General features: G+C 43.1%; 1 long non-coding RNA gene across 1 annotated transcript; it reads right to left on the bottom strand.

The window, feature by feature from the left end:
• Window positions 1-10,328: 10,328 nt before the first annotated feature.
• LOC133210830 (uncharacterized) lies at window positions 10,329-27,097 on the bottom strand. Its single transcript, XR_009725038.1, has 3 exons — window positions 27,042-27,097; window positions 21,262-21,362; window positions 10,329-10,483 (listed from the first exon to the last, which is right to left on the bottom strand). It is a non-coding gene; the product is annotated as an uncharacterized LOC133210830 (long non-coding RNA).
• Between the last annotated feature and the right edge of the window lie 396 nt (window positions 27,098-27,493).

Genomic DNA, 27,493 nt, shown 5'->3' with positions numbered 1-27,493 from the left:
AATCTGGGTGGGAAGCAGTAAATGAATGGTGGGATGTGGAGCACTGCATTAAATCACACACACTCCAGTCAGAAGCTGGGACCAGCTGAAGCTGCCCTGCTGTTGTTGCCTGTTACTACAGACAAATAGTTTTATTAAAAGAGAAGTATTTCTGACTCTTTGTGGCCTTCCTTCCCACTCCATAGCTGCTCCCCTCTGCCCAGGGAGCAATGTCCAGCATGTGCCCTCAGGAAAAGGTACCACAGTAACACCTTCAGCAGGCTCTGGCCACTCCAAAGGCAAGGGCTTGTTCTCTGTCACTCTGAGCACACACAGCTAGAGGCAGAGGCTGCAGTAGCTTTAGGTGTCCTTGAACTCCTCTGGGTTGGTGAGCGTGCCAGGAGTTCACCCTTTGCCAGCCCATCAATGCACTGCAATGCTTTGGGTCCTCTGAAAATCTCATTGTACAAAAATTACAGGCTCCACAATAAACCTCCACGGCTTTCTGACAGCAACATCATTGGTGCCTGTTGCAAAACCAACACACACCCCAGCAGGTAACAGACAGAAATTCATACCCTGAAACTCAGGTAACGGGGCAGCCAAGCGTGGCTGTTGTTGGGTGTAGCAGAAGTTAGCGGAGAAGCTAGGCAGCTAATATATTAATGCATACATATATGGCTGATTATGTATTATTACTACAATTAAGGAATATTGCCAGTGGAATACAATGTTATGACAATGTAATGTTCTCTAAACTACCCTCTTGGCAGATATAAAAATAAATGGAAAATCTGGAGATAAAAAGGCCATGAATTGCACAGCAGATGAATCTGGCCCACCTTCCTCACTCATGTAAGACACTTGGCTCTGTGATGTGATGCTGGATCACTGCCTTGCACCACAACATCATCCGCCTGTGACAACCGTTTAATGCCCATCCATAGTCCCAGTCACTGTAACTTGGAGCATCACAGTGCAAAAAAGCAAGCCCTGGAGTATGGATTCTGCTGAGGTCAACATTGATGTTTCCTTTGTTTTCCTTGGGTTTTTTTTCTGTGCAAGATCTTTTGGCTCACTAAAGCAGGACTTAGAAGCAAAAGAGACACCTTAATGTGAGTTTTGCTGCTCCCTTACTGAACCACAATGTTTAAAAATACACCATGTGCATCCATCACTTGCTGAACTGGGGCTCAACTGTTAGGTTTAAATAACCAGGGCTCCAAAAGACATTTAGTATCAGGGTCACATGAAACTTTCATCATGTCCCAGAACAGCCCTTCAAGGGTCAAAGCTACTTGGCCAGGATGAGAAGAGCCACTCCTGGGAGCCAGAGCTGAGTCTGTAGCACTGATGAAAACGAGGCACAGCTGGACAAGGCTGCCTTTTTGATGTAGGTCTGTGCCCAGATGCTTGAGTGGATGACAGCTCCGGAGATGCTGCAGGGAAAGGCAAAAGGAAACAAAGAATAATTGCCTTGAGGTTTTCTAATCTCCTGCCCAACACTTCTCACCTGGGCTGAACCACTCATTGCTGGAAAAGCTCCATAGCAAAAAGCGATGCTGATTTACACCAGGCACAAATCTGGCTGTTAAAGTCTTTGTGTCCTAGAAATTGCCTTCTCTTTACTAGCTCAATTTACGCAGACAGGTGAGTGTATCAGGGTAGAGAGCCTCTGTAGGAGAGTAGCAATGAGCCCCTGCTGGCTTCTAACAGCAGCATTATGTTAATAGTTATTGAATGAGGTGAAAATAAGCTGAGGGGAAGCATGAAAGGAAAATTCAGGGGCAAGTGGCAGAGCTCAGTGAGCCGCATCAAGATGCTCTCAGAGCTAGAGAACATCTGCAGATCACACATACATTTTGCCAGCTTCAGAACTGCAGAGGAGTTTTGCAGTCTCCCTCCTGTCCCCTGCTCAGACATGCAGACAGACTTCCTTTAAGATAAAACCATCACAAAAGCTTCTGAGAAGCCCAGGACAAAAGACAATCTATCCCAAGGCCTTGCTTAGCTAGAGCTATGCTTTTTAGCAGCTTAACAATGATATAGTCTGGTTGACAATTATATTCTTTGCTTAAGGGAAACTCTTATGCTGTAAAGAAGCCTTACAAAAAGAAAAAAGCAGCAAGATCCAATTTTCAGGATCTCCAAGTGGCAAAAGGAAGTGCACAGATAAGATGCATCTTCCCGAATCTGCTTTCCTCCCTCCTCTTATTTGTTTTATCCTCGGTGTGTAATTTAGAAGTCTCTGATAGATGATAGCACAGCAAAGCTGCAAGAGAGCACTGCTACAGAAATCAATGGTGCATCTGCCGAGTGGTCAAAGTCAAGGCGATACCTGAAGTCGAGCAGTGGCTATGGCAGTGTGCACACAGACTCCTCAGGGAAAATGGGATGTGCAGAGAAATGAGTCAGACCTGCTGCCAAGAAAGGCAGCATCAGGCATACACTCCACTGCCGGCATGGCTGGCATTGCTTTGCTGACTGGCATAAGCTACAGATTACGGAGGCTTTTCCACCACTGTTCCTCCCACATTAGTCCTGGCCAGACCATAGCCTTCAACAGGTTTCCCAAGCCCAGGGAAGGAAATCCTTCTTTTACTCTCAGGCCAAAGGCTGGTCCAGAGCCTCCCAACCTATAGATCTTAAAACTACAAAGCAAACGTATTTCTAATCCAAATAATGTGCAAAATTAGGTATAAAACAGGAATTCTGTTCCGGTTTGTGTTTTAACCAGATAGCAAGGGGCTCCTCAGTGGACTAAACTGCTTCTCAGTGTGCAGCTGGGCTGACAACATTGGTACAATTAAGTTAAACAATTTCTCCTGTGGCATTTTAGGGCAAGCTTCCTTTAGAAGTTCTCTGGCTCTTTTTGCCTCCAAACTCCAGTCTCTGAGAAAACCTTGTGTCTTCCTTGGTGGCTCTGCAAATTCCTCTAAGATAATGTTAACCCTTTGCTCCATCAGTCTGTGCTTGCAGCAGCTCATCAGGATTTATGCTGTGGTCCTTTTCCACCTTTCCCATGACGCTCCCCTAAGTCCGATTGGTACATGAGTACAGGAAAAGAATCACTTCTTGTTGGACAGTAACTTCACCCCACTGATCATGTCACAGTTCTCCTGTTACTATTACACACTGGTATGTCCATGTTAAATACATACCAGCACCCCTTCTGTTTCAGCTCAAAATCATTCCAGGAAGATGTGGACTTCCATGACGGCCCTGGATGGCAGGAGGGGAGGCAGGCACGGGGTGTGCACACAACACACGGCTCAAGGTGTTTTCCTGCTTGGAGTTTCTTGCCTTTAAGCACAACCTCAATTGGTCTGAGAAGCTGCTTCACTTAACTGGTTAAGCGGAGGTGGAAGAAGAGAGTCAGCCACTTCATCTTATGTCTCTTAAACAGCCCTTTTCACTCATCTTCTCTGGATGGCAGACCTGAAAGTATGGCAATGAAATCCTCTGTTCTGACTCACAGACTATCCTGTTGGCTTTGAATAGAAAGTTATATCCACCCCTTCCCCAAAGGGAACGCAGCAACCCCTCCTGGAGGTGTCCCTTGTGCTAACAGGGCAAGGAGAGAAGGCTGTCATGCTGTGAGGAGCAAGACCAGCTCTGGGTACAGCCAGTGGACATTCTGCTGCTCCTAGCAGAGCTATGGTCAGGCCATAACCCACAGGAGGGTCCATGCTCTGGAAAGCTGTCTCAACAGTGGTGGTGCTCGCTCTGGGGAAAGCTTGAAGCATACTCTGAGAACTGGATCTGCCTTTTCTTGAACAGCCTCCAAAGACACCACTAAACACCAAGACCTTGCTGATATAGTCTGGGTTGGACCCAGTTCGTACAGTCTCTTGGTACAGGAACAAGTTTGCCAAATCAGACACCAGCCGTCATGCATTATAATCACTGAAGTCTACCTAGACATCAGAGCATTTTTCTATTACTGACAACCAGTTTCCCTTCCTCTTTTCTCTCTCTGCAATTAGCTAGGAACAATCAGTCTTCCTGATGGCCCTTTAAAAATGGAAGAGATCAGATAGATTCACACTGTTGGAAAAACTGCATGTCCTTAACAAAAATGAAAGGTTGTGACGCTGCTGTAGAGCTTGCAGTCAACTGGTACGAGAGCAGGCTGTTTTAAAGGACTTTAATTGCAGCTGCCTATTAGCAATGCATAAGGAATCCTGGGGAGATGGGACTGGAAGTGGGCCAGAAACAGAGGAGAAAGATGCTAAGCAAAAGCGTTTTCACTCCTCACCTGTGAGAAACAGGCTGACATCAATAATGTCAAGATTTCTAACAGTCAGGTAGAGTGTTTTTAAAGTGTTTTTAAACCATTCCCATCTCCAGGATTAGGGTGGTCTGCTTTTAACAGGTAGGGTGCAATGAAAGGGTTTTAAATAGCCCAGGAAAGCATTTAAGTACACACAAAACTACGTGGATCTTTCATGAAGCTACGCTGGACTCCACGGGGCACATAGGCACAGTTTAGTGGTACGGAGACTCAAGATGCTGCCGAAAAGTTGTTAATATATTAACTATGGAAAAGCTACCTAATTCTGCTTCCTAAACCAGAACCGTTACCTCTGTGTGAGATGCCTGTATGCTGTGTAGACAGACAGAGACAGCATTTCCTCTGTGCATTTATTCTGTTTGATTACTTCCCCCCATGTTTTTTCTAGTGGTCTAGTTTTATGGTCACGCTTGAGGCACATGGCAGCACTGAGACTGCCCATGCTGTTTGACAGGCTTTATGGAAGGTTTTGGGGAAGCTGCACCAGGATATAATACACCATAGAGTGTGCTGTTTACTGGGAACTGCTGAAGAACTGCCTTATGAAATGGGGGTAGGCAATAGGCGTCATTACAAGGACATGATTGCAAACATTCAAAATCTGGCTAGGTGAAACCAGTTATTTAACAAAGCCAGTGTTGGGAAGATAGCCATGGGAACCAGACATTTTCCTGGATCCCATATTGTATGTCAATGGCAAGAACAACAAAAGGAGGCTGTTGTAGCCAAGCACCTGCCACAGATTAAAAATATGGATTGGTTTTCGATTATTTTCAGGAAATTAACATTCATAATGAGGTAGTTTGACTACATGCCATTGAAAACCCAAATGCAATTATGACCCAAATAAAAAAAGCTGTGGCAATGAAAACAACATGGGAGGAAGAAATCTGTCATGATGGCATCTGTCAGAACCTCACGGTGTTTAATGATTGATCTGAACAGCTCTGGATACAGGAATTAGTCGATTACTTTGATGCTCAGTGCTTTTTGTATAAATCCCCATAATCTAAACCCTTAATTTTGCATCATAAATATAAACCAAAGTAATATTGCTAAAGCATGGGAGAGCATTTGCCAGGCTGTCACACCATACACATTAACCACAGGGAGGTGGGAGAGAGAAAGAAGGAAGAGCTATTTCTAGATGACAAAGGAGATTATTCCAGTACTCTCTTTCTTCCCATTGTGCCAGAGAGAAGAAAATGCAGTCAGGCCATGATCTGCACCAAACTCTTCATGTGAATCCATTTACCCGGTTTAGTAAAGATACTTCTCACAAGAAACCTCACTAACATTCCCTTTTTGGGATGGACGATGATATGCAATCCAGAACTGGCTAGGGAGTATCAATGCACCATACAGCAGAGCTGAGATGGTTAACTAAGAAATACCTCAACTCTTTCTTTATGACTGGATTGTTTACAGCTGAAGAGCTCGTTCTACTTGTATTTTCCTGTGAAGCAGATAATGTTCAATCACCTGCCGAGTTAAAGTCTAAAATACAGTAGCTCTTCATTATCCAGGGTGGTGAACTCAATTCTCCCGTGTAAAGGAGTTGAACACGCATTGATTACAGCGAGCGCAGTTCAGACAATGCTGGAAAATGTTCTTTGTTTTACAAGAATTGAAAAGTGATTAAATTATTGACTATTATAATGCATTCACATGAGTTAATATCATGCTGCAGTCCCCCCTTGCACATACTTATTTTGTAAATTATCTCAACTAGAATAACAGGAACAGCTCAGATGTGGTACATCAGGTTAACTTTTCATATGTACTTTCCAAATGCTTTAAATCAGCCTACTCATTTTGCTTTAGAAATTACAGGTAGGATATGTGCTTTCTCAATAAACATTTCATAAAGACCTTTACACTCAGGTTTTCAGTGAATATTATTTAGTAGGGATCAGTGAGATATGAATTCAGCTCACTGCTACAGAAAGAATATGACATTTTTGCTTCACATGGAATCCATCTTTTCCAATGAACCTTCATACCAGCAGTACTGATGAATAATATATGTATTTCAGGAAAAAATAATATCTAAAAGACTTAGAGCCCTTATTATGCATTATGGGTCCAATATTAGGCAAGATGATGAATTAAATTTTGTATTTTGAGATATTAGGCTAGCTCCTGGCAGGGCAGGATGTCTAGGTTAAGAGTTTGCCCTACTCTGTATTGGTCTGGCTGAGATGCTATACTTTATTTGCTAAGAATAGATTCCTGTCCAGTGCCGACAGCTCAGATATCACATGTAGGTTTCCCCATCAGTATTTTGGATTATTCTTCAGGACTACTCTTTCATTATGAATGAGTAGAAGTTTCAGACACTAAAGTCTACTGGAGTTAAAAGTTATTCTGCTTGTATTCTCCGAATCCTGATGCCCATGGTTCTTTATTTTCCAATGGCAATAGAAGTGCTTCTTGCACCCAGAGCTGCATGCATCCTACATCTGAGTTCAAGAGCTGAGAGGACCTCTGTAGCACACAAAGGTACTGCTTGAGCCTCTATCGCATCTGCAGATGTTTCTACATCATCTAAGAGTGGATGCATGAAAATCAAAGCCCGGTGAACACAAATGCAGTGGTGTTTGAACAGCAAAATTAAGACTACACAAGCTACCTTGTGTATTCTTTTACATATATATTTACCTATATATATAGATAATCATACAATCATAGAATAGTTAGGGTTGGAAAGGACCTTAAGATCATCAAGTTCCAACTGCCCTGCCACGGGCACGAACACCTCACACTAAACCATCTCACCCAAGGCTTCGTCCAACCTGGCCCTGAACACTGCCAGGGATGGAGCATTCACAGCTTCCTTGGGCAACCCATTCCAGTGCCTCACCACCCTTACAGGAAAGAATTTCCTCCTTATATCCAATCTAAACTTCCCCTGTTTCAGTTTTAACCCATTACCCCTTGTCCTGTCACTACAGTCCCTAATGAAGAGGCCCTCCCCAGCATTCCTATAGGCCCCCTTCAGATACTGGAAGGCTGCTATGAGGTCTCCATGCAGCCTTATGTATATACACTATATATTATACAGCTGTATGCAATATATATTATGTGTATGCATATAGTAGTCATAATATGTAATAATATATGTATTTATTGTATTTTAGAAGGTGGATATGGTAATTTTACTATATAATATACATGTATACCATATACCTTGGTATGTCCATACACAGAGGGATATAATATATATTATATGTAACAGCCATGGAAAAGATGGTTACTATTGTCCGAAAAACTGCCCTGCAGAGATTCTTCCTGAACTGAGAGAAGTTTTGGGTAAGGAGACTTTAATAGTTGGTCTGGTTGGAAGGGCACAGATAAAATGAGCAGCTGGTCCTGGCACTTTTAATTGTAGTTTCATGACTAGCATTGTCCAGGAAATGTCAGAAGAAGATGCACAGGTTTTCCTCTGTGTTTTGCCTTAGGCCCCATCTATGGGAGTGATCACTGGTGTATATGCAATTTGGTTTTTTTAAAGGTTCAACAACCTGCAATACCAGGGAAGAACTGAGCCAACCCCGGGTTTTCACTAGGATAACAGAATAATGACTGACAGAAAGACAGCTTTTTTCCTGGCAGTGCAGTGCCACAGTCAGTGGTTGTTAACAGGCTCATAGAGGAGGTTCTGTCAACACAGGGTCAAAGCAGTGTCTTCTGGGACAAAACTGCATTATTTATGGGGGCAAACCCCCTCTTTTCTGTTCATCTGGAAGAAGCAAGGCCAACCAAATCAGAGCTCTGCAGGGCAGCCTGTTCTGAAAGAGAAAAATTCAGTCTGGAACCACCCACTCATGTATGAAATCCCTGATTAAAAGAGGGTGAAGTTATTTAAACTTCATGTTAACTTTGATCAGGCAGAAGAAAAAAGGGGAGGGTACATATGTGTGCACATACTCTGTGCCTTCATTAAAGCCATAAACATTTAGCCTGGCTTGCAGTTGGGTAGAATATTTCTTGGTGATTCAGATATGTCTGAGTCCCATTTACAAGAGCTACTTGGATGCTCAGGCACTTCAATCCCTCGGAACATCAGAGTCAGAGGACCCTGGGGTAGCTAGTTAAGATGGGACTTTCTAGGTTTCCATCACTGATGCCTGAGCTTTGCCTGAGTTTGACTTGCATGTAAACCTCTGCTACTTTGAGCTATTTTTTTCTTCAGTGTTGTGTTCCTGCTGCTGTATGAATAATAAATACTGTTGTTTCACTAATTTTGGCTGGCCACTGTCTGCTACTGGTTGCTGATTCTCAAAGGGAAACTGCCAAACTTGCCAAGGGGTAAGAGCAGATGGCATACATGGAAAGCTGTAATTGGATTCCCATTTAAGAGGAGGGGAATTATACAATCAGGCAATTAGGCATGGATAGCATAAATATAAGGCTGTTCCTGAGAGTGCATATGCAGAGACCAGAAAAAGGGCCACTAATCCTACAGCTGTGCTATGGAGAGACATTAATTCCTGTAAGGCAATAGACATGCTTCTGATGACTAAGTCATTCTCCTCACCCTCTCCATGTGATCCTTGACTAAAACCATGATGTCTTCTTCTGACAGTGGCTGTTTAGTAAGCAACTAGCCCTTCTGAAACAAGAATATCTGGTCCACAGCTGCACTGAGCTAACATCAACCTTCACCTCAGGTTTGTGTGGCTGGAGAAGGTCACAGGCTTGCTGTGAAATCAGCAGCCACAGGTACCTTATCCACCCTGCTCCCCACAGAGGGTATGAGGGTGGCTGCAGCCCATTGGCACGGCTGGTGTATGGTGGAGGCAATCAAGGGATCATAGAGAAAGCCACTCTGCCAGCACTCTGGCTTTTAAAATGTCTTTCTTCTTCAAATAAATAATAAAGTATCTAGAAAGTTCTGCCTGAAAACTAGGAGTGAGGGAGAAGTGAAAGAGGAGAGCATCAGTGTGACAGGATTTGAAAGGGTTTTTCCAAGTTAAGAGATACTGTTTCCTTCTGGGACCCCCGAAGGTGCAGACAGAGGAGAAGCAGAGGGATTTTTACTTCAGATTATGCAGGCCCTGGGGGTAATGGCAATTAGTGCATCTACTGCAGAAATGGAAAGTCTCCTGGCTGGAACTCAGGCATACTGCCTCACACCTTGGAGGAGATTAACTATTGTTTTAATTCGGAACCCTACAGGGAAGACGGGGGAACAGAATGTAATTACTTACTTAGCCAGGACATCGAAGATAACTGTCTACCCCTGAAAAAGTCTCTTTAATAGCTGTGAGGAAAAAGGGTCTTGTTTTTTCGTCTGCAATTTGGATTTCAAAGAAATCCGTAACTTCCCCCTTTCTTTGCATACATTTGCAAAGGGCAGTTCTTTGGAATGAAGACTGCAATTTCAGGGACAGCTCCGGCTGTCACGTAAAGAAATGATTCCTAAACTGTGTAGGGGATCATCCTTTAATATCTCAAGACAGGAGCCCTCAAAACTTGACACATAAATCTCAGTCTCAGTTTGCTTCAAGGGATCTATACTGGATTGTCATATCCATGCCTCCTGCATCAGTACAAGACTAAATTCTGTTATACCTAAATCACCCCTAGTAAATTTTAGCACAAGGGTCCAGTCTGGTTTTCATGGCTGAAGAGTTTTATTTGTTCTGATTTATTACTGAAACAGCTTTTTCCTGTAGCAGAAAGTGTGATAAAATCAGATGGAAAAAAATGAGCAGGCAGGATCAGCTTATCAGTCCCATTGCTGGCCTGTTGGATAGATCACATGTATGTCTCTCGTCTTTCAATGGATGTGACAGCAATTCTTCAGGATGATGATTATAAGGAGTGAAAATGTGCAGCCTAGGAGAGCCTAAAAGTAAACATTTTTCCCAGCCTTTGAAACCTAACAAGGACATATCCTTAGTGAGCTTTTCCCTGCTTCTCAAACTTCAGCTTCACATTTACTGGGAACGGTGCACACCATTGAAAAAGCATTGTCTAGCCAAGAGACATGAATTTAACTTAAAAATTACGGAGACACCACGTACCTGGAGGCACCCACAGAAGTGCTTTGGACAGGTGACGGATATCCATGAAAGAAATAGAGAAGTGGAGGTAGGCAAGGAGGATCTGACAAGTCAAACTGCTCCAAAACTGCTGAAACAGGATCCCACAAATCCACAGACTGACGAGTGATGGATCTGGTTAGCAAGGAGTTGGTCACATCTGTGGAAGAGAAGAAAGGGCTCTTTGAAATCCAGTGGGAGTTTTACTACCTTGAGTTTAACATTAAAATTATGTGTGGAAATAGGAAAGGCTTAAGACTGACAGATGCCTTATGTCAGAGTAGATGGAAAAGGGGAACTGTATTTTAAAGGCATCCATTCATCTTTATTTTGGTTATATACACTTGCCACTTTTAAGGAAGACAATATATGATTTTTCAGTAGGTGACAGTAAAGGAATGCATGTGCAGAATAGCTGGAAGGACTGAGTGGGTGGAGAAGCTCAGAACATCTGATCTTTTAGCTTCCTTTTTAGCGGAGAAGCTATAAGCTCAGTATACTGTGAAACACTTCCAATGTTCACTACTTTATTTTGTAATAAAGGCTTTATTTGCAACTGCAGTGATTGAAAGGAGAGAAAAAAAATCACACTGGTACAAATGGCCTGGAGGACAAATGCCCTGTTCTGTCATATAGGGTGAGACTGTCTCCTACAGACCACGCAGCAAACCTCTGCACCATCTGCACGTGGTGCTGAATGACCACAAAAGGCATTTTATTAAAACTTCAATTTTTTTCTTGTGAGAAAGTTCCTCCTAAAACTTTAAAAGTGGGCAAAACCCTTCCATGTCTATGCTGATCCTTACAGAGGTCCCCATTCCTTGTGGCATTTAAGCACATCTTTAACTGTTTAGCTAGATAAGGACTGCAGCTTTCATGTTCTTTGCAAATATCATATTCTATGCATGAGCTTACTTTTTGTGATTCATTTCCCCTGTAAAATAAATTACAAACCTTCAGATGGGATTTAGTCTGGATTTCAGAGATAAATGTGCATACATTTTTATAGATTTGGTTTGTTTATGTCTCTGCATATATATATTTATTTTATTATAAGCACCTATTATTTGTTGTCCATCAGAAATTCCAGTCAAGCCCAAGAGTTTGGTTTTGTCCAGGAAGCTTTTGATCACGAGTGATACTACATGTGCTTTTAGCAACAAAATGCATGACAGAAGAAAACCTCTCAAGCAGCTTTGTGATCTCCTTATTGCTTATTGAAGGATGGGAGGTGAAGTTATTTTCTCCTAAAGCCTCAGAACTGTTTTTCATGAATGATCTTCTTTTCTTTTAAGATTTGTTCTTCCTCTGACTAGAGAATTATCCTTTGGTCTGGGGAAATAAAAAAGAAAGAAAACATAATGTGTATAAAACATTGTAGTGAATTTTTATCCTTTCATCTGGAACTATGGCATGAACTAATTTTGCTTCTCTTCCTTCACCAAGGAGGCCAGCACCTTTCAATCTTAAGGGAAAAGAGGTGTATTGCACTTCAAACTCACCATTGACAAGATGCAGTGATATGGAGTCAAACGTATGTACCCTGTAGGTTACATTACCGTTGTGCAATCTGCTCCATTTAGCTCTTCTAGGTCAGGTGGAGTGGCCCAGAGGGACAGCTGCATATCAGAAAGTCACAGTTCCTCCTTCACTCCACTTACTTCCGAAGCTGTCCTCATGTATGTGGGAAAGGAAAGCACTGTTTCCTCTGCTGTGCAACAGAACCTAGTTTTTCCTCTCTGGTGTGGTATTTAGGGCATGGGGGTTTTGAGCAAAGGGTAAAATGACCCTGCTTACTTCTCCACTGCTAATTGCCAGGTTCCAAAGATCTTTATTTCACCAAGCTCACAGGTGGGAGCTGGACCAGGACCTCACTCCCCATTCACAGGCCTACAGAGGGAAGCAGCCTGTGGCTGTCCTGCGGCTGATACCCCTGACCCCAGCAGGCATGGAAAGAAAGGTCAGTGGTGGTGCTCTCTAAAACCAGTATGGGTATGTAGAGCACATCTGCCAGGCAGTAGGTGGAAGATGAGCTGCAGTTTCAGACCTCTCAAAGCTACGTATTAAGCTAGTTGTAACCATCACAATCAACAGGCAATGCCATGGAGGACAGTTCATCTCAGCATTCTCCATCAGGTGCCTAAACCAGACCTCTTCTACAAGAAATCAACATGCCTCCCTCCCCACTGCCTGTGCTAGAACTCAGCTGGCACTGAAGTTCAATGCGCTCTTGTCTACAGCTTGAGATCCCATCGAAGAACATATCTGGTAGATAAGTAAAGTTTTTCACTGTCCTTCAAGGTGCATGCATGTTTTCAAGAGGGAGCTGAAGGACATTAGGAGGCAGGGGTAGGTACTGACTGAGAATAGGAGGGGAGGCAGGAGAGAAGATGTTAGATTCTGATGCTGGGCACAGACGAGGGAGGCACTGAAGGTGCCAGAGCAATGTGGCTCAGAGCAGGTATGGACTGGCACGATCAAACACGGCAGAAAGAAGATGGGAAGCTTTTTAAGGCTTCTCCTTCATGACAGTGTTTGAAGAGTAGGAAACAAAGTAGGGACAACATCATCACAGGAGCTCCTAGGACAATCTTAACAGTGAACCTCAGGGGGTCTGGGCTGTTGCTGTAAAAGTGAGAGGAGAAGGTGGCTGTGATAATCAAGGTGAAGGGATGAAAAGGTTTGGACAAAAGCATTGCCGAAGTGGGAAAGGGGCATGGGGTAGGTACAAAGACCAACAGACAGAACCAGAAAATATCCAGCTCTAGGTGGAATGCCAGATCAAAGGAGAGAGCTGGATATAAAGACGAAATAGTGTAAAAGCTTGAATCAATCTCCTTAATATCTGCTAGTGCATGAAACCTAAGGCGTGACATATATAATAAACACTCTAATTGAGAGAGGGGAAAGAATTTGCAACAAAGAAGAGAAGGACCTCTCCAAACCTGTGAGAGGAACATTGCTGTAGCTGGGTGGGGCTTTCACAAGTTAAAGGCCAGCCCTGATGCTGCTATCTAAGCAAAGCTTTCTGATCCAGCAGAAGGCAAATCTTCCTCCAACTTCAGTGGGAGCAGGTTGAAGCTGTGTGTTGAGGGATAAAAGCTTAATGTGTGACTTGATAGTCCCAATCACCTGTAGCAAGAGAAAAATACAAGACCAGTCTCATATGGTAGTGCTTCATGCCTAGCTGCTGCAAGTGCAAATGCATACTCTCAAATGGACTCTTTCTGTGGAGACTCCAGTGAGAGAGCTCTATACCAAGAAGCTGTTCTATATCAACACCATAACAGAGAATGAACATGAGATGTGTTTAAAACCAAAATCTACATCATTAGGTCTAGATAACACCTTCTTAGGATTAACCAGGCTTCTCCCATTCATTAACAGCCAGAAGTTTTGTGCGCCTACCACTGCCTTCTCAGTGCAATAGGCCTACAGTCATCAATCCGAAGCAACATGTATTCTTCCCCTGGTAAGATCAATCCTACATAGGAATGAATCAATGCTGCAAAGTCATAGGAGAAATTCTTACCTAAAAAAGCATCCTGTGCAGTGAATTTGCTCAGGACCCCAGCAAAAGGGGGTGAATCAAACACACAGCGTACAAAGCATCAGTTCCATGACCAAGTGTGAAACTAGGAGAAATGTCCTGTCTGCTAACAGTAGCTGATGCACTCAGGGAACTTTCACTGCCTTTTAAAACCACAGTGACTACCCTGACTGCTTCAGATTTGGTTGATAAACTCTCCCACCGCAAGCAGTGACTGGGGAATGGCAGCCAAACTGGGACATGACTTCACAAAAAAGCAGACATCAGGGTCCACATTTCAATCTTGTTTCTCATGCTCACAACAGGGTCCATAAACTGATGGTAATCATCGTTAACTGTGAAATACATTTGAACAGCAGTTTGCATCTAGCTCTGGATCAACTTCTACCATTTTGGAATCTATCACTTAGACATCGAATCATAGAAGCATAGAATAGTCAGGGTTGGAAAGGACCTTAAGATCATCCAGTTTCAACCTCCTGCCATGGGCAGGGACACCTCACACTAAACCATCTCACCCAAGGCTCTGTCCAACCTGGCCTTGAACACTGCCAGGGATGGAGCATTCACAGCTTCCCTCTTAAACTGCATTCTGATAGGAGAGCAAGTTCCTCTGCTAAAGGGTAGAAAGACTGTGGATACAAACAAGTCTTAACAGCAGCAAAGATAGCTTCATGGCTCGTGGCCTGTGTGTGCATATGTGGCAGGGGGAGTGGGGCTGTCTGGGGAGCTGTATGGTTGTCGTCTGTATGCATTTGTCTCAACTAAGAAGCAAACTCCACCTCAACAACCATGGCTTTGGGCAGCGTGGCTCAAATAGTGCACACGGGAGACACCCAGGCTGATGAGAGCCAGCTCACCCTCACTGGTGTGTCAGAGGGCTCTGCTTCACAGTGAGGCTCAGGGCATCCCCCCAGACCTTTGGGGAGATGCCTCATAAGGGCATCACAAGATGCTTCACAAGGGCATCCCCCCAGACCTTTGGGGAGATGCTGCACAGTGAGGAAATCTGAGTAAAAGCACACCTCCTGGAAAACAGCACGCAGGACTGGAGGGGGTGCCTTGGGCTTTGCAGGCAGGGAGCAAGGCAGCAGAAATGCCCCACAGCTGCAAGGCAGCATCGGTGGTCTTAGGGTAGAATGTTTTCTTACTGGTGCCTGCAATCAATCACTCAGTAAACAGAGATGAGCCTAGAAATCGATCAGGATTTTCTGCAGATAGGCAGAGATTTAACCAAAGACAAAGAAGAATCCTTGACTCCTTTGGTGTGATTAAATGCAGGTTCGTGTACTATCTGCTGCGAAGAATATCTGTGACTGTGAAAGATCATTGGTAGTGAGGCACACGAAATGTCAGCTGCTGCTTTCAGGGAGCTGAGCAAGATCTATTGCCTGGTGATAATTAACTATCCATCAATAAATGATAAGTGCTCCAGGAAATCAACGTGAGGAAGAAGTTGTTCAAAGGAGAGAAGCAAGTCATTAGAAGGAGCAAACGTACTGGAACATTGACAGGAAACAGCACATCAAACAGCACAGATCTAATACACGTGGTGGTGGTGGTGGAGGGTGGGTAGGAAGATGTCAGAGTTCCGAGCATGTGGCTAGAGGCTGCAGAATGAAAAAATGATGAAAAGAAACCTCCCAAAATAGGCCAGGTTCATTGCACCGCACTGATGGAACCTGACACCGAATCTGCCCCTGCTGCACCAGGCTGACTGTCACAAAAATGCAAAGGTATTTAAATAACATTTGCCAGCACAGAGAAAAGAATCCAACTCTTTGGTTTTCCACAGATAGGCCAATGAGCTCCAGCAGTCCTCAAACTGTCCCCAAAACCCCTGCCCCTGCTCATGGGGCTTCTCCTGATGGGCGGGAGCATTCATTAGGAGATGCACCTCCCAGTCAAGTTGCTGGGCTTCCAAGAGCACTAAGCCTCGATTAGTAGCAGGTAAAGTCAGTGTTTTAGTGGGCATTCCTCTGTTCTGGTAAGTGCTTGATGCATAAAGCTCACTTCAAGACCTTTTTTCTCTTTGTGAGACTCTAAAAGCTATCTGCTTATATCAATCTGAAACAGCCTTCAGCTTCTTCTTGCCTTCTATATGGTTCTTTCCATGTACGTGCCGAGCATATTTTGGGACTAAACAATCACAGTGACTTACTTTAGACCACTAGGCAGTGAGACTGGATCTCACTGTTTCACCTAAAAGAGGGATGTGGGGAGGACAGTGCCCTTGCCTGCAATGCCTGCTGAGTTTAGATAACAGGAACTGAGCTTTAGGCCCTCAATTCAGCCATGGCAAAGCTGCTTGCAGGTGGAGATGGGCTTCCAAAATGTGACAGCAAAGAGATGAGAGGAAAAAGGAGAGAGTGCTTAGAGTGTCACGTCTGACTAATCCTTCTTCTGCTTGAAAAAGGAGAACTCAGATGGAGGATTTCTCAGTTCTGCAGTTATTTCCTGACCCTTTTGATACTGCAGTCATTAGAGGTAGGTGGAAGCAAGTAGGATATCATTAGAAGCAGAGGAACCACAGTTCCAATGCTTGTTGAAGATACATTTCTAGCCTCGGTGAGGATGAAGGAATGGCTGAAAACAGACACGGCCTGTCTGGCATAGAAACCGAAATAGAGCTCCTGGTTCAGGTAGCAAAGCATCTGCTCTTGGCTGCCCAGCTAGCAAGGGTTTTCAGCCTTTCCCTTGTGTCATGGTGATCAAGTAAGGAATGTGGGAACCCAAGTTACTGATGAAATCAAAGAGCTTATAGGGAAATAAGACAAATCTTTAGAGAGCCAGGCTTTATTAATCCCACTGCCTGCAGAGAGACTCATTTCTTATTTCATTATTCAGATATTCAGCTTTTTTAAAGAATCCCTAGTTTTTTGAGGTTTTAGAGGCGAGTCTGGAGTATCTAGGAGTAGTAAAAGCGGAAAACAGCTTTCTATGGTATTGCTATAAAGACAAAGCAGGGCAAAGCACAGCGGACACTGTGAACATGTAGAAAGAAGGAAGAAGTCCTAAGCATAACCTATGTGATGTTAGTTTATCAACACCGCGACCCATAAGCAGAAACAGATTTCTGATAGTAGCATTTGGGTCTTTTCCACAGCGGCCACACAGATTTTGTTGTTGGAAATCATTGCGCTTTTGGCATTGTTGTGATTTTCAACTCAAGTATCAAAGGCTAGTGTTTAAGAAAAACCCCTCAATAGAAGCATTTTAGTGTAACTGACAGCTAGCCCAGGGCTTTCCCCAGGGCTGAACTGGGTTAAATCTTCTGACACCCCTCTCTTGGAAGCTCACTTGGTGGTTGAAAACATGCAGTTGCATTTACAAAGCCTCTCTCACGCTGGCTCTGTTGGTGCGCCAGCCAACAAAGGTGGCCCTAACCCAGGGTCTACCGCCAGTCCTGGCATGGAGTTTTAAACCCTTGAAGCCCTGCTCCTTGGCACATCACATTCTTGGAGCAGACCTGACAATGCAAACAATACTGCAGAACCTCATTCCTGCCTTTCTTCGCCTCCTCTGCCTGTGCAAGGCAGTGTCACCCGTAGGTCCTGGCACTTCTGCCTGGCTGCTGAAGCCCTCTGGGAATTTCCAAGGCAAACCCCTGACCCTCCCTACTGTTAGATGAGGTTTTAGGGTGTATTTGTTATCAGGTTTTAGCCACGCTAGCTGGAGGGCACTGTGCAGTTAATTTCTATTCCCTGTACAAAGAGGCAGCTTAGTTCGTCTCCCACATGCCGATGAGGGATCCGCCTGAATCAAGTTTGTTTTAGCTGTTAAATCACATTTTTCAATTGTTTAAATAGCTCAGGCAGGATTTGCACAGTAACATTTTAGCTTTTTATAGCTGTCAAGAAGTAATACAAATAATTACCACCTTCCCTGGTGGGTTTTGTCTGATTAAAGTGACATGTCTGCTTATGCAAGATATTTGAATAGAGACATTCAATAAAGTCAGTAACATTCAATTTCCCCTCTCCTCCTCTTCTTTCTTTTTTAAGCTGCACTGCATATTTACCTTAAAGCCTTGTTTCCAGGTTTGGGATGGTTTTCTTGGAAGACTTTACATAATGAAAGGATTTAGCAGGATATTTTACGTGGTTCTAATGAGACCTTTCCTCACAGTACAGCAATGCGCCTTGTTCATGCTAAGGAGTACAGCACCCATCTGCATTAACTGCTGTGGAAACACCACTGGTCAAAGGGGTGAGCCAAGATGGAAGACAGAATTTTCTCTGGATTACAACTGGGAAGTGCTGAAGGAAGAAGGAATTAATCTGGAACTAATCTGTGGTGTCAAAGGCTTGGTGGACTTGCACAGAAGCAGCCTTCAATAGCATGTTTTGTTGGTGCAAAATTCACTGGGATTATATATTCCTGAATACACCTTTCCATCGTTTTATCCATTGCCTGGCTTCATGTATAGACAGAGACAGTTCTTGCAAGAGGCTTATTGCTTATGTCAGCTTTCACAGGTGGGTTCGTTGGCACACAGGTGGTAGCAATGAGGTGTTTAAATTCCAGTCACAGTTTTGACTCTTCACTCATTTAGATGATGATTTCCATGTTCTGTGGCATAAGCTTTGCACCAGGCTCCTGTAAGGAAGAGTTACTGAAACATCTCTCTTGATTAGTCCCTCGGCTTGTGTTCTTTAGAAGGTCAGATCCGGTTGCCACGGTAGTTTTGACTACAAAATGTCTTTCAGGTTAGGAACACCAGGAAGTGAAAATGAGCCTTTTAGAGAGTCCCAAGCAATATGCAGTGAGACCCATGCTTTCCATTAGCCCTCGCTGGTGTTTATATGCATGGTTTCACAAGCACTGGGTAATATATCTTGTCTCAGACAAAAGGGCAGATGGCAGGCTTGGTGCATGCCCCAGGGAGCCTTGTGCCTCAAATTCCCTTCCAGAGGAAGCTTTGGTTTTGGAGAAACACATGAGAAACCTGTCTGTGGGTCTGAGAAGATGAGGCCATCCCTCCCCATGCAAAGGGGAGATGCCTGGAGGGTCAACACTGGGGGTCCCATAGGACCTTCCTCTCCCATGGCAGGGGACCACTGTGTCCCTGCCTCTGTAAGCTGATGTAAAATACTGCCTAGCTCTCATCTTTCCTATGCTGCCATTAAAATACCCACCAGATCCCCAGCTTCTTTTTGTGCTTTATTTCCTCTTTCTTATGGTTTAGGTTTAGATGTGACTTTTTCCTTGGTTTTGTGAGACTGCTGAAGGTATTTTGCTCCATTTTAAAGCTGTCAGTGGCCTGCGTTTAGATTTCTGTGCTGATTATGTGAGACGAGTGAGGTTGAGTGGCTTATAGCTCCTTTCCTCCCTAGTGCTGCCCTGTGCTGTGAATCCTGGAAGCCAACACATTGATATTTTGCCCATAAAAACCATTCTATGAAATGCAGCTTCTTATATTACTTGATCGTTACTAATGTTCATTGATTTCCACTAAAAATTCTTTACAAATACTAAAGCACTGTATGGAAAGACACAAACATCCACAGCTAAACTAAACCCCAGTATTTCTTTTCATTGACACTGTATTTCTTTGACTCTGATCCTCAGTTACACTGAGGCCCCCTTAAGCTGTTTCGGAGTATTAAAACAAAAGCACCACTCAAAGGGAGTTTTGGTATCATTTAATCCTACTTTAAGAATACTTTTCCCTGTCAGCTTAATATGAAGCAGTCTTGGTTTCAATGAGAACCTTCTCCTACTCTTGCAGAGACTTAGGACACTGAGGGCAGGGCAGACACAGATTTATTTGGCATGGATTTTAACTCTGTAATTAAAATACATACTACTCCTCATTGGCCTACCCTCATAATTCTGCACAACCAGAGAGAGAATGCAGGAGGGCTTCTGTGCAGCACTATAATAAGCAACTGCAGAAACGTTTATCATTCCTGATGGCAAAGATTAAAAAACTCACCATTTATTTGGCAGAGATAAGTATGACACCCTTGCAATTCTGTCTTTTCCTTACTGCAGACATTTCCATTTCAAGCCCTGACAATATTAAGGAAGAGATTTATTGGAGTTCATCACACAACTTGAATCCTTTGGAGCCAAGATATTTATAATGATGTGAAAGCGACAGTGTCAACAGCGACTTAAATCATTTAGTCACTATGATAAACACTCTGTTGCCCTAAAATTTAAGGCATGCAGTGAGAACATGACACCCAGAATAAAAACAAAGTCAGTGGCAAACGTTTTGGGTTTGCAAAACCTATCATGATCCAAAATAAAAGATTGAATGAGAGGAGCTAACAATAAAGTTGTAATACCTATGAGATAAATGCTCATCATACCTCATGAGCCCACGAGATAAAGACAGATACCTTGTGTGAATGCAGTACCTACCTTTGTACCTGAAGAAGTCAGTACTGCATTCATCAGCAAAGAGCTAGAGAAGAACAATATGACGTACAGAGAAGATGTTTGATGCTTGCCAGACAGCAACTGCTCTGATCATGATTTTGCTTAATGAAGGTTTGATGTAGAGCAACTCTTGATCAATCTGATAGATGTTGTCTGGGATAAATTAGGAAGCAAGATATGGAGCTGCAGGAAAAAAAATAATCAGACTTCCATCCTAAACTTCTGTACTTTAGGTTAAAAGAGATGCAAGAGAATGAGGGAAGGCACGAGATGTCACTGGAGGTGTTTGAAAGATAACAGATCTGAGAGTGATCAGGGAAATTAACGATGAGGCAGCAAAACTGTTAAAAAGAAATACTGTGATATCAGGAACCTTGGAGACAGATCAAATCTCAGAAGTCCTCTCCACAGGCATAAAGAGAAAAGACACTGGGAAAATGAAGCAGCTACATCTCCCAACTCAGCACACAAGATATGAGCAGGTCCTTCTTTAGGACATCATGTCAGGAGCTGGGTGAGCAGGGGAAGAGCAGAGAGGTTGAACAACTGTCCTCAGCAGCTTGAGATGGTCAAGCTATGTGATGCTCAGTCTGTCCAGTATTTCTTCCTATGCCCCAAACATCCTTCCCTCCTTACTAGCTAAGCTAGTCCCTGTCAACACCATCTAAAACAAATCCTGGTGCTCTTCAGGGCACATCTCACCTAACCAGAACACACTGTACAAAAACGACTGTCCTGTATAAAAAGTCCTCACCAATGTAATTTTGCTTTCTATATTGTAATACTGAAATAGCGTTGATGTTCATGCATTGCTGTTCACTTTCCAAAGAGGATCAAAAGAATCATTCGTGCACTGAACAAGCTGGAGGAAAGTTTGTGACCATGATGTTTGCCAGAAAATTTCTCGTGCTCTTAAAAGGTTCTCCCACGTTCTTCAAGGCCTAACGGTCTTAAATACTTCCTGCTTGTTGGCAAATTAGGAATTAAGCTCAGCTCACCTGTGAAAGTTAATTTTCCATCAATTTTGTGTGCAGCTGCCTGAAGTGAGATACACAATGCCCTTCAGTGAGTTTTCAACTTCAGTCAGTCAGTTGTGGTTCTGAAAAAAGGAAGGTAAAGAACACATGAAAGGGCGATATAAAAGCATTTAGAAATGTACTTGGAACATGGAGCAGGATAAGGCTCAAAATTAGTAGCTATTTCCACCCAACATTTACAGTTGAAAGGAACACTTAAAAGCAATTGAAAACTGTTGGTTGAATTTGGCATGAAGTCGGTGTGGACAGAAGCAATATAAGCACAACAAATGGCTGTAGGAAAGTTCTCCTGAGTGCACTTTCATTACGCCTAAGTAGATACATGAATGCCTGCATAAGCCTCCAGTTGATTTTCATTGCCAAAAGCATGTTTCTACACAGTTTGACTGAGTCAGTGGCAGAGGACAGGGGCTGGGAAGCTGTTTAGGTGAGCGTGAGTCAGGTCCGGCGGCAAAACATAACAACTTTCTTCATCTCCCACAAAACAAATCAAACCAAAATTGATTTCTAGGTGGTAGAAAATTGGTATTGTTGATCTGGTTGGAAAACACGCTAGGAACGGCTCAGCTCGGGAAAACTGCCCTGGGAACAGTACAGGGGAGACTTGCTGGTCTTGTATGGCCATAAACAGGAAATATGCCCTCAGCTTACAGGGTGTAGTCCTTAAAAGATTTACTCTATGGGAACATTTCTAGCAGAGAGGAACAATTCCTTTAGATAGAACTGTCTGCTACAGTGAATAAAAAGGTATAATGTAAGGCTTTTTTCAAACCAAAACCATCGCTTTTGCCAAGTTGTTTTAATTACTAAGGAATTATTTTAGCTACTAAAGAATTACTTGTTGCCTTGAGCAACATTAGGCAGAGTTTGAGTTAAGACTTTGTTTTGATTTGGTTTGGTTCTTTAAACAGTAGACTGCTCTATTTCAATACCCCAGACTAAATATTACGATTTTCATCTTTCAAAATATTGGTGCAAACACCTAATGGAAGGTTTGGAAAGCACAGAGGAAGATTCAGCAGGCAGGAAAGGCTCTGGTAGAGACAGCAGTGGCGGAAGAAACTGGGCTTGACTCTTGAGCTTTGCCTGCTGCCTGTTTGTGCCTGTCACTGGTACTCAAGAAGCAAGCAAGAAGAACTGTGAAGTGGAGCATCGTCAGTTCCCACTGCTTGCCTCCCCCAGTCAGCAGGCTGTAAGACATGTCAGTGGCAGGCAGGGTCTTGCTTTAGCCTGGAGATCCTCAGTTATTTATGGACCCCACAGAAGGGATGCACTCTGCTGGCATAAGCTGCAGCCTCTCTGGCCTACTCCTGTTTGCACTGTGGCCAAGAAACAACGTTTTTGGTGCTCCCTTTCCTGTGTCCCTCTCTTCAGTCCTGTTACAGCTGTGAGCACAGCCCCACTGATCCTAGATCTTGTGGACTCCCACAGATTTCTTTTGGCTCCTGCTTTCAAGCAGGAGAGGCAAAAAACCCTCACGCCTTTTCTCTCTGAGATCCTGTGTGCCATGAAAACACAACAGTAAAGACTAAAAATGTTAAATAAGACAACTAAATGTTTTCTATTACCCAGTGACAAACAACAGATTCCCACTTACATCCTGCATAACACTGCTATCTGAGCTGCTGTGTGTTTGAAGCAAGAGGGCTGTACCCTGTATCTGCAAACCATAGAATGGTTGCTTTACCTTCTCTTTGCTTTTGCATTATTTCCTTAAGGCATCTCCCATTTTTCACTTTTAGCAGCACATCTGTTGATTCCTCAGAGCCTAGAGATCTGACTTTTCACTTTGGCTGATGGCACCAGTTTGAATCTGCACCAGTGGAAAAGCCCAAGCACGAGTCTCAATGCTTTGCAGCAGTGGCTGCATGGAACTGCTCACTAACTGGTGTTAACAGTCAGGACATGTGTGGACTAGTGAGACAAAACCTATTCGCTTTGGTAATTCCTCCTGGCCAATATAACTGCTTATTTGGGTTAACTTTTGTCTGCCAGACAATTTCAGCAGATTCAAGTGTTTTACATTATGGGACCATCCTTTCTCTTTTGTCCTTGTGACTTCTTAAGGTTTTTGTGGAACCATGGCTGAAGTTAGGCTCTGAAAGAGATGCCGAGGCCACTAAGAGTTGCAGAGGGAATTGGCTGCTTTGGGCTCCCAAATGGACTTCTCTGTGCTCTGCACCTCTCTTTAGGTACTACTTCTGTTTAAAAATCTGACTCATGCAGCTTTATTTGTCAGGGCAGATGGAGAAGGACAGAGAAGAGATTAGTTTTAGAGCTGGCTTATCCTGAGGTGATAGCTCTTCGAAATGTCAGCACTATTGATGTATTGATATAATTAAACACATCTACCGAAATGTCATTGCTGCTGCCCAGCAATCTGATGGACGGCTCTGGCTGGGGGATGCTCTTAAACAGCACTGCCAAATTGTTGGGATGCTGTGGTCTCTGTCAGGTGTCCCCCTGGTTCACAAGTGATGAAATGCCACTGAAGGCAAGGAGGGTTAGTCAGTCTTACATAAAATGATTAGCCTCACTGTCTAATCATCCTAAGTGTCGCTAATACAGACTAGATTCACATGACCTTTTCTCACAACTTCCAATTTTTAACATATTCTACTGCCTAAACCTTGTTTTCTTAGCCCTGATTAAGGATCCACATGGACTCCCTTCAGCAAATGACTGATAAAGCAGATTGTCTCTTCATTTTAGTCTGGGCTTTATTTATTTACTGAAGGTACAGAGACCTGTTCACTAACACCAACCATCTCTTACTCTTCCAGTATGATGACAGGATTTCCTCCTCAGCCTGAGTTATACCTTGCCCTGCTGTTCTGCCATGGGAAGGCTAACATAAACCAGCCCAAGGAGATTTCTAATGGGAAGAACTCCACTGAGCATCAGAAAGAACACAAAGCTCAATATGTGATTTGGGAAAAGTAGGTCACGAATCTCTCTTTCAGTCATGCTCTACATCTGTCTTAAAAGGAAAAAAAAGGGGGAAGAAAAAGAACAAAAAAAAAAAAAAAAGGGGGGGGAAAAAAAGAAGCTTTAGACTGGCAAGAAATGTTCCAGGAAATGAAAATCTTATAACTGCTGCTGCTTGTCAAAGCCCTCATGAAAAAGAAATGGAAGACAGTCACCAAAGGGAACTTGAGATGAGTTGTGGGACCCTCTGCTCATTTTCTTTCTCCTTTGCTCTTCGAGGGAATTGCTTTCACCAAGCAGTGCAAAATATCAGGGCACGTGCAGACAGCATTCTCCTGGAGTTTGTGAGAAACTGCTGCGGAGCAGTGTTAGATTCCGCTCCAATGTGCAAGATCTGGGTTTGGAGACAATTTGTAACACTGCAGGCCTATACTGCTAGAAAAGAATAAGCCATTTCAGCTGTCAGTCTCATTAATTATTACATTTTCTACTATTACTGTTATTTGTTGAGGCCAGTCCATTCCTTCCTAAGCTTTCCTCTTTCAAAGAGGTAACCCCTTGCCCAGACCCACAAACCTCAGGATGAAATACACACAGATCTTTCTTCCCTCAGAAGAAACATATGATTTGAGTTTTGATCTGCAGTAGTTCTGGGCAAAATATTCCAACTTTCATATAAGAAAAGCCATAGGTGGAAATGGCATTCCACTGTTGGACGCTGAGAGCTCTCAAAGGCTTCCCAGCCAAGATGAATGACCTACTGTGTTAGACAGCGTTAAACATACAGCAGAAGACTGTGTCTACCACAAAGAGATTATCTTCTAGATGGGGAAGCTGCACAAAGGGCAGCCAAAGGAAAGTATTGTTAGCTATATTCCTCAAATAAGGAAACAAGACCTAAAACTCCTCAAATGCATTGAAACCACTGGGAGCTTAGTGGATCATTGCTTGAATAAAGCAACATAACCTTTGTCACACAGGAAGTCTTTGGCCAAGAACTCAACTGAGATATTGTGCCAGAGATCAAGAGTCTAGCTTGCTTTCTGAGAAAGAAAAGATAAAAGGGTGTGAAACTTTCTGTCCATGGGATATAGTGCTGACGCACACAAGCAAGCAATTTAGAAGGATAAAAGAATACGGTTATTCTGGAAAGTTACTCTGCAAAAGAGATTTTTCTGCCAATATTTGGTGAGGCACTGCACCAAGTAGACATAAAATTAATTCCTTGTTTGTCTGCGAGTTTTTAACCTGTCCTGGACCTTACAAGAACCAGTGATGCCGTGGAAGAGAAGGCTGTAAAAGCATCAGTAGGTTTGCTTCCAGGCTGTTAGAATCATAGTATCACAGAATAGTTAGTGTTGAAAAGGAGCTGACGATCATCCAGTTCCAAGCCCCCTGCCATGGGCAGGGACACCTCACACTAAACCATCTCACCCAAGGCTTCATCCAACCTGTTCACTTTGGTTCACTCATTAATCACGAGTGTGGCCTGAAATTGATACAGGAACCATCAGAACTAAAACCATGTATTGCTAAAATTCAAACTTCATAGAACCACAGAATGGTTGAGGTTGGAAGTGACCTCTTCAGGTCATCTGGTTCTCCCTGCCAGCTCCCCAGGACCATGTCCAGATGGTGTTTGAATATCTCCAAGGAGGGAGCCTTGCCTCTCTGGGCAACCTGTGCCAGTTCTCAGTCAGCCTCACAGGAAAAATGTTCCCTGATGTTCAGAGGGAACCTCCTGTACTCCAGTTTGTGCCCATTTCTTCTGGACTTGTCACTGGGCACCACTAAATATAGCTTGGCTCTTTCTTGTCTTCTTTGCAACCTCCCTTTGTATGTATATAGTCAAGGGCCAATAGATCAGGTGCTTGAAGACATTCAGTATGTGCATCTTTATGCACATATACACCTGTTTGGAATTGGAATAGCCTGAACATAACTTTTTATTTTTTCCCTTTTTCCTTTTTTTTTTTTTTTCCCATTATTTTGGAGGGGTATAATTTATGTCAGTGAAAATTACTGGTAGCTCTGGCTCAACCTCAGAAAGCACTTTACTGCTTTTTTAGGTAACCTAATAGATTCATTTTTAAATGTTTCATGCTGTTAAAAACCTGGCTACAGTCATGTATGAAGCACTCGTGTAAAACCATATTGCAGACTGAGAGCAGATTAGAATACGTAGTTTGCAGTGAAGTGCAAGACACAGCAGAGTATTTAAGACAAACGTGAACCTTCACAACACCCATTTCTCAAACCTGGAGGGTAACGGACCACTTAAAGACATTCCATGGGATTATCCCGTGATCCACCTCTCCTCTTTCAGTTTAATGTGCTCCTTTTAATTACCTTTACTAAATTTACACTTGATGAGTATCAGATGCTCTGTTACTACCTTTACCAGCATCTGATGATCTCCTACAATGCTTTTCCAGTCCAGATGTTTTTTTCATTCTACAGTTATAGCAAAATATCTTGGAAGTCTGGAGCCAAGATGGAGTAAGAAACAGAAACCATCCAGAGTACATACCTCGGAAACTTTGAACTAAAGCTTATATCGGAAAGAGAAAAAGGAAGAGGGGAAACGAGATCTGAAATACTGAGGAAACCCTGCAAGAAAGAAATGAAAAAGGATGTTTCCTTGAACAAGGTATAATTACAACTAGGCACAGTTTAAACCAAATACTTTTCCTATGAAGTGTGTGTGAGTACAGTGACAAACCCAAAGAAAGAACATACCTGGCTACTTGCTGTATCAGTATGATTCTGGTTAATGCCCACGGCTACCTTTTCAGACAATCGTAACCACTGACCATGAAGCAGGGTGTAGATGAAAACCGAATCCTCCTGTGAATACACCATTCATCTCTTGTAAGAGGCAATGAGTGGAACAGAAGTTTAATGCATGTGAGATTCTGTTTAGATCTTTAAAGGAAGAATACAGAGTGAGTAAATTAGGCTGTGGGACTGTTTATTACAAGCAAGCTGTTTGTCCTCATTTTCCCAAAGAACTGCAGAACCACAGATGCTGAAACACAGAAACACACAGAGATCCTGAAAAACACAGAAACACACAGAGATGCACACACACACATACACACACACACACACACACACACACACACTTTTGATTAGACTATAGCCAAACAAATTATAGCATAATATAAAGAAAGCAGTTGCTATAAGGCAAAGTATGAATAAACCCTGTTTCACAATGACTAAGGCATTGAGACATGGTTTATAGACAAGCATAAATGGCCTTTCC

The sequence above is a fragment of the Neopsephotus bourkii genome, unplaced genomic scaffold (assembly GCF_033783945.1).
Source record: "Neopsephotus bourkii isolate Nb327-2 ecotype Australia unplaced genomic scaffold, CSIRO-AGI_Nbou_v1 NB_532, whole genome shotgun sequence".
NCBI classification, from domain to species: domain Eukaryota; kingdom Metazoa; phylum Chordata; class Aves; order Psittaciformes; family Psittacidae; genus Neopsephotus; species Neopsephotus bourkii.
The sequence above is the reverse complement of the archived record's forward strand: the minus strand, read 5'-3'. Positions and strand labels throughout refer to the sequence as shown.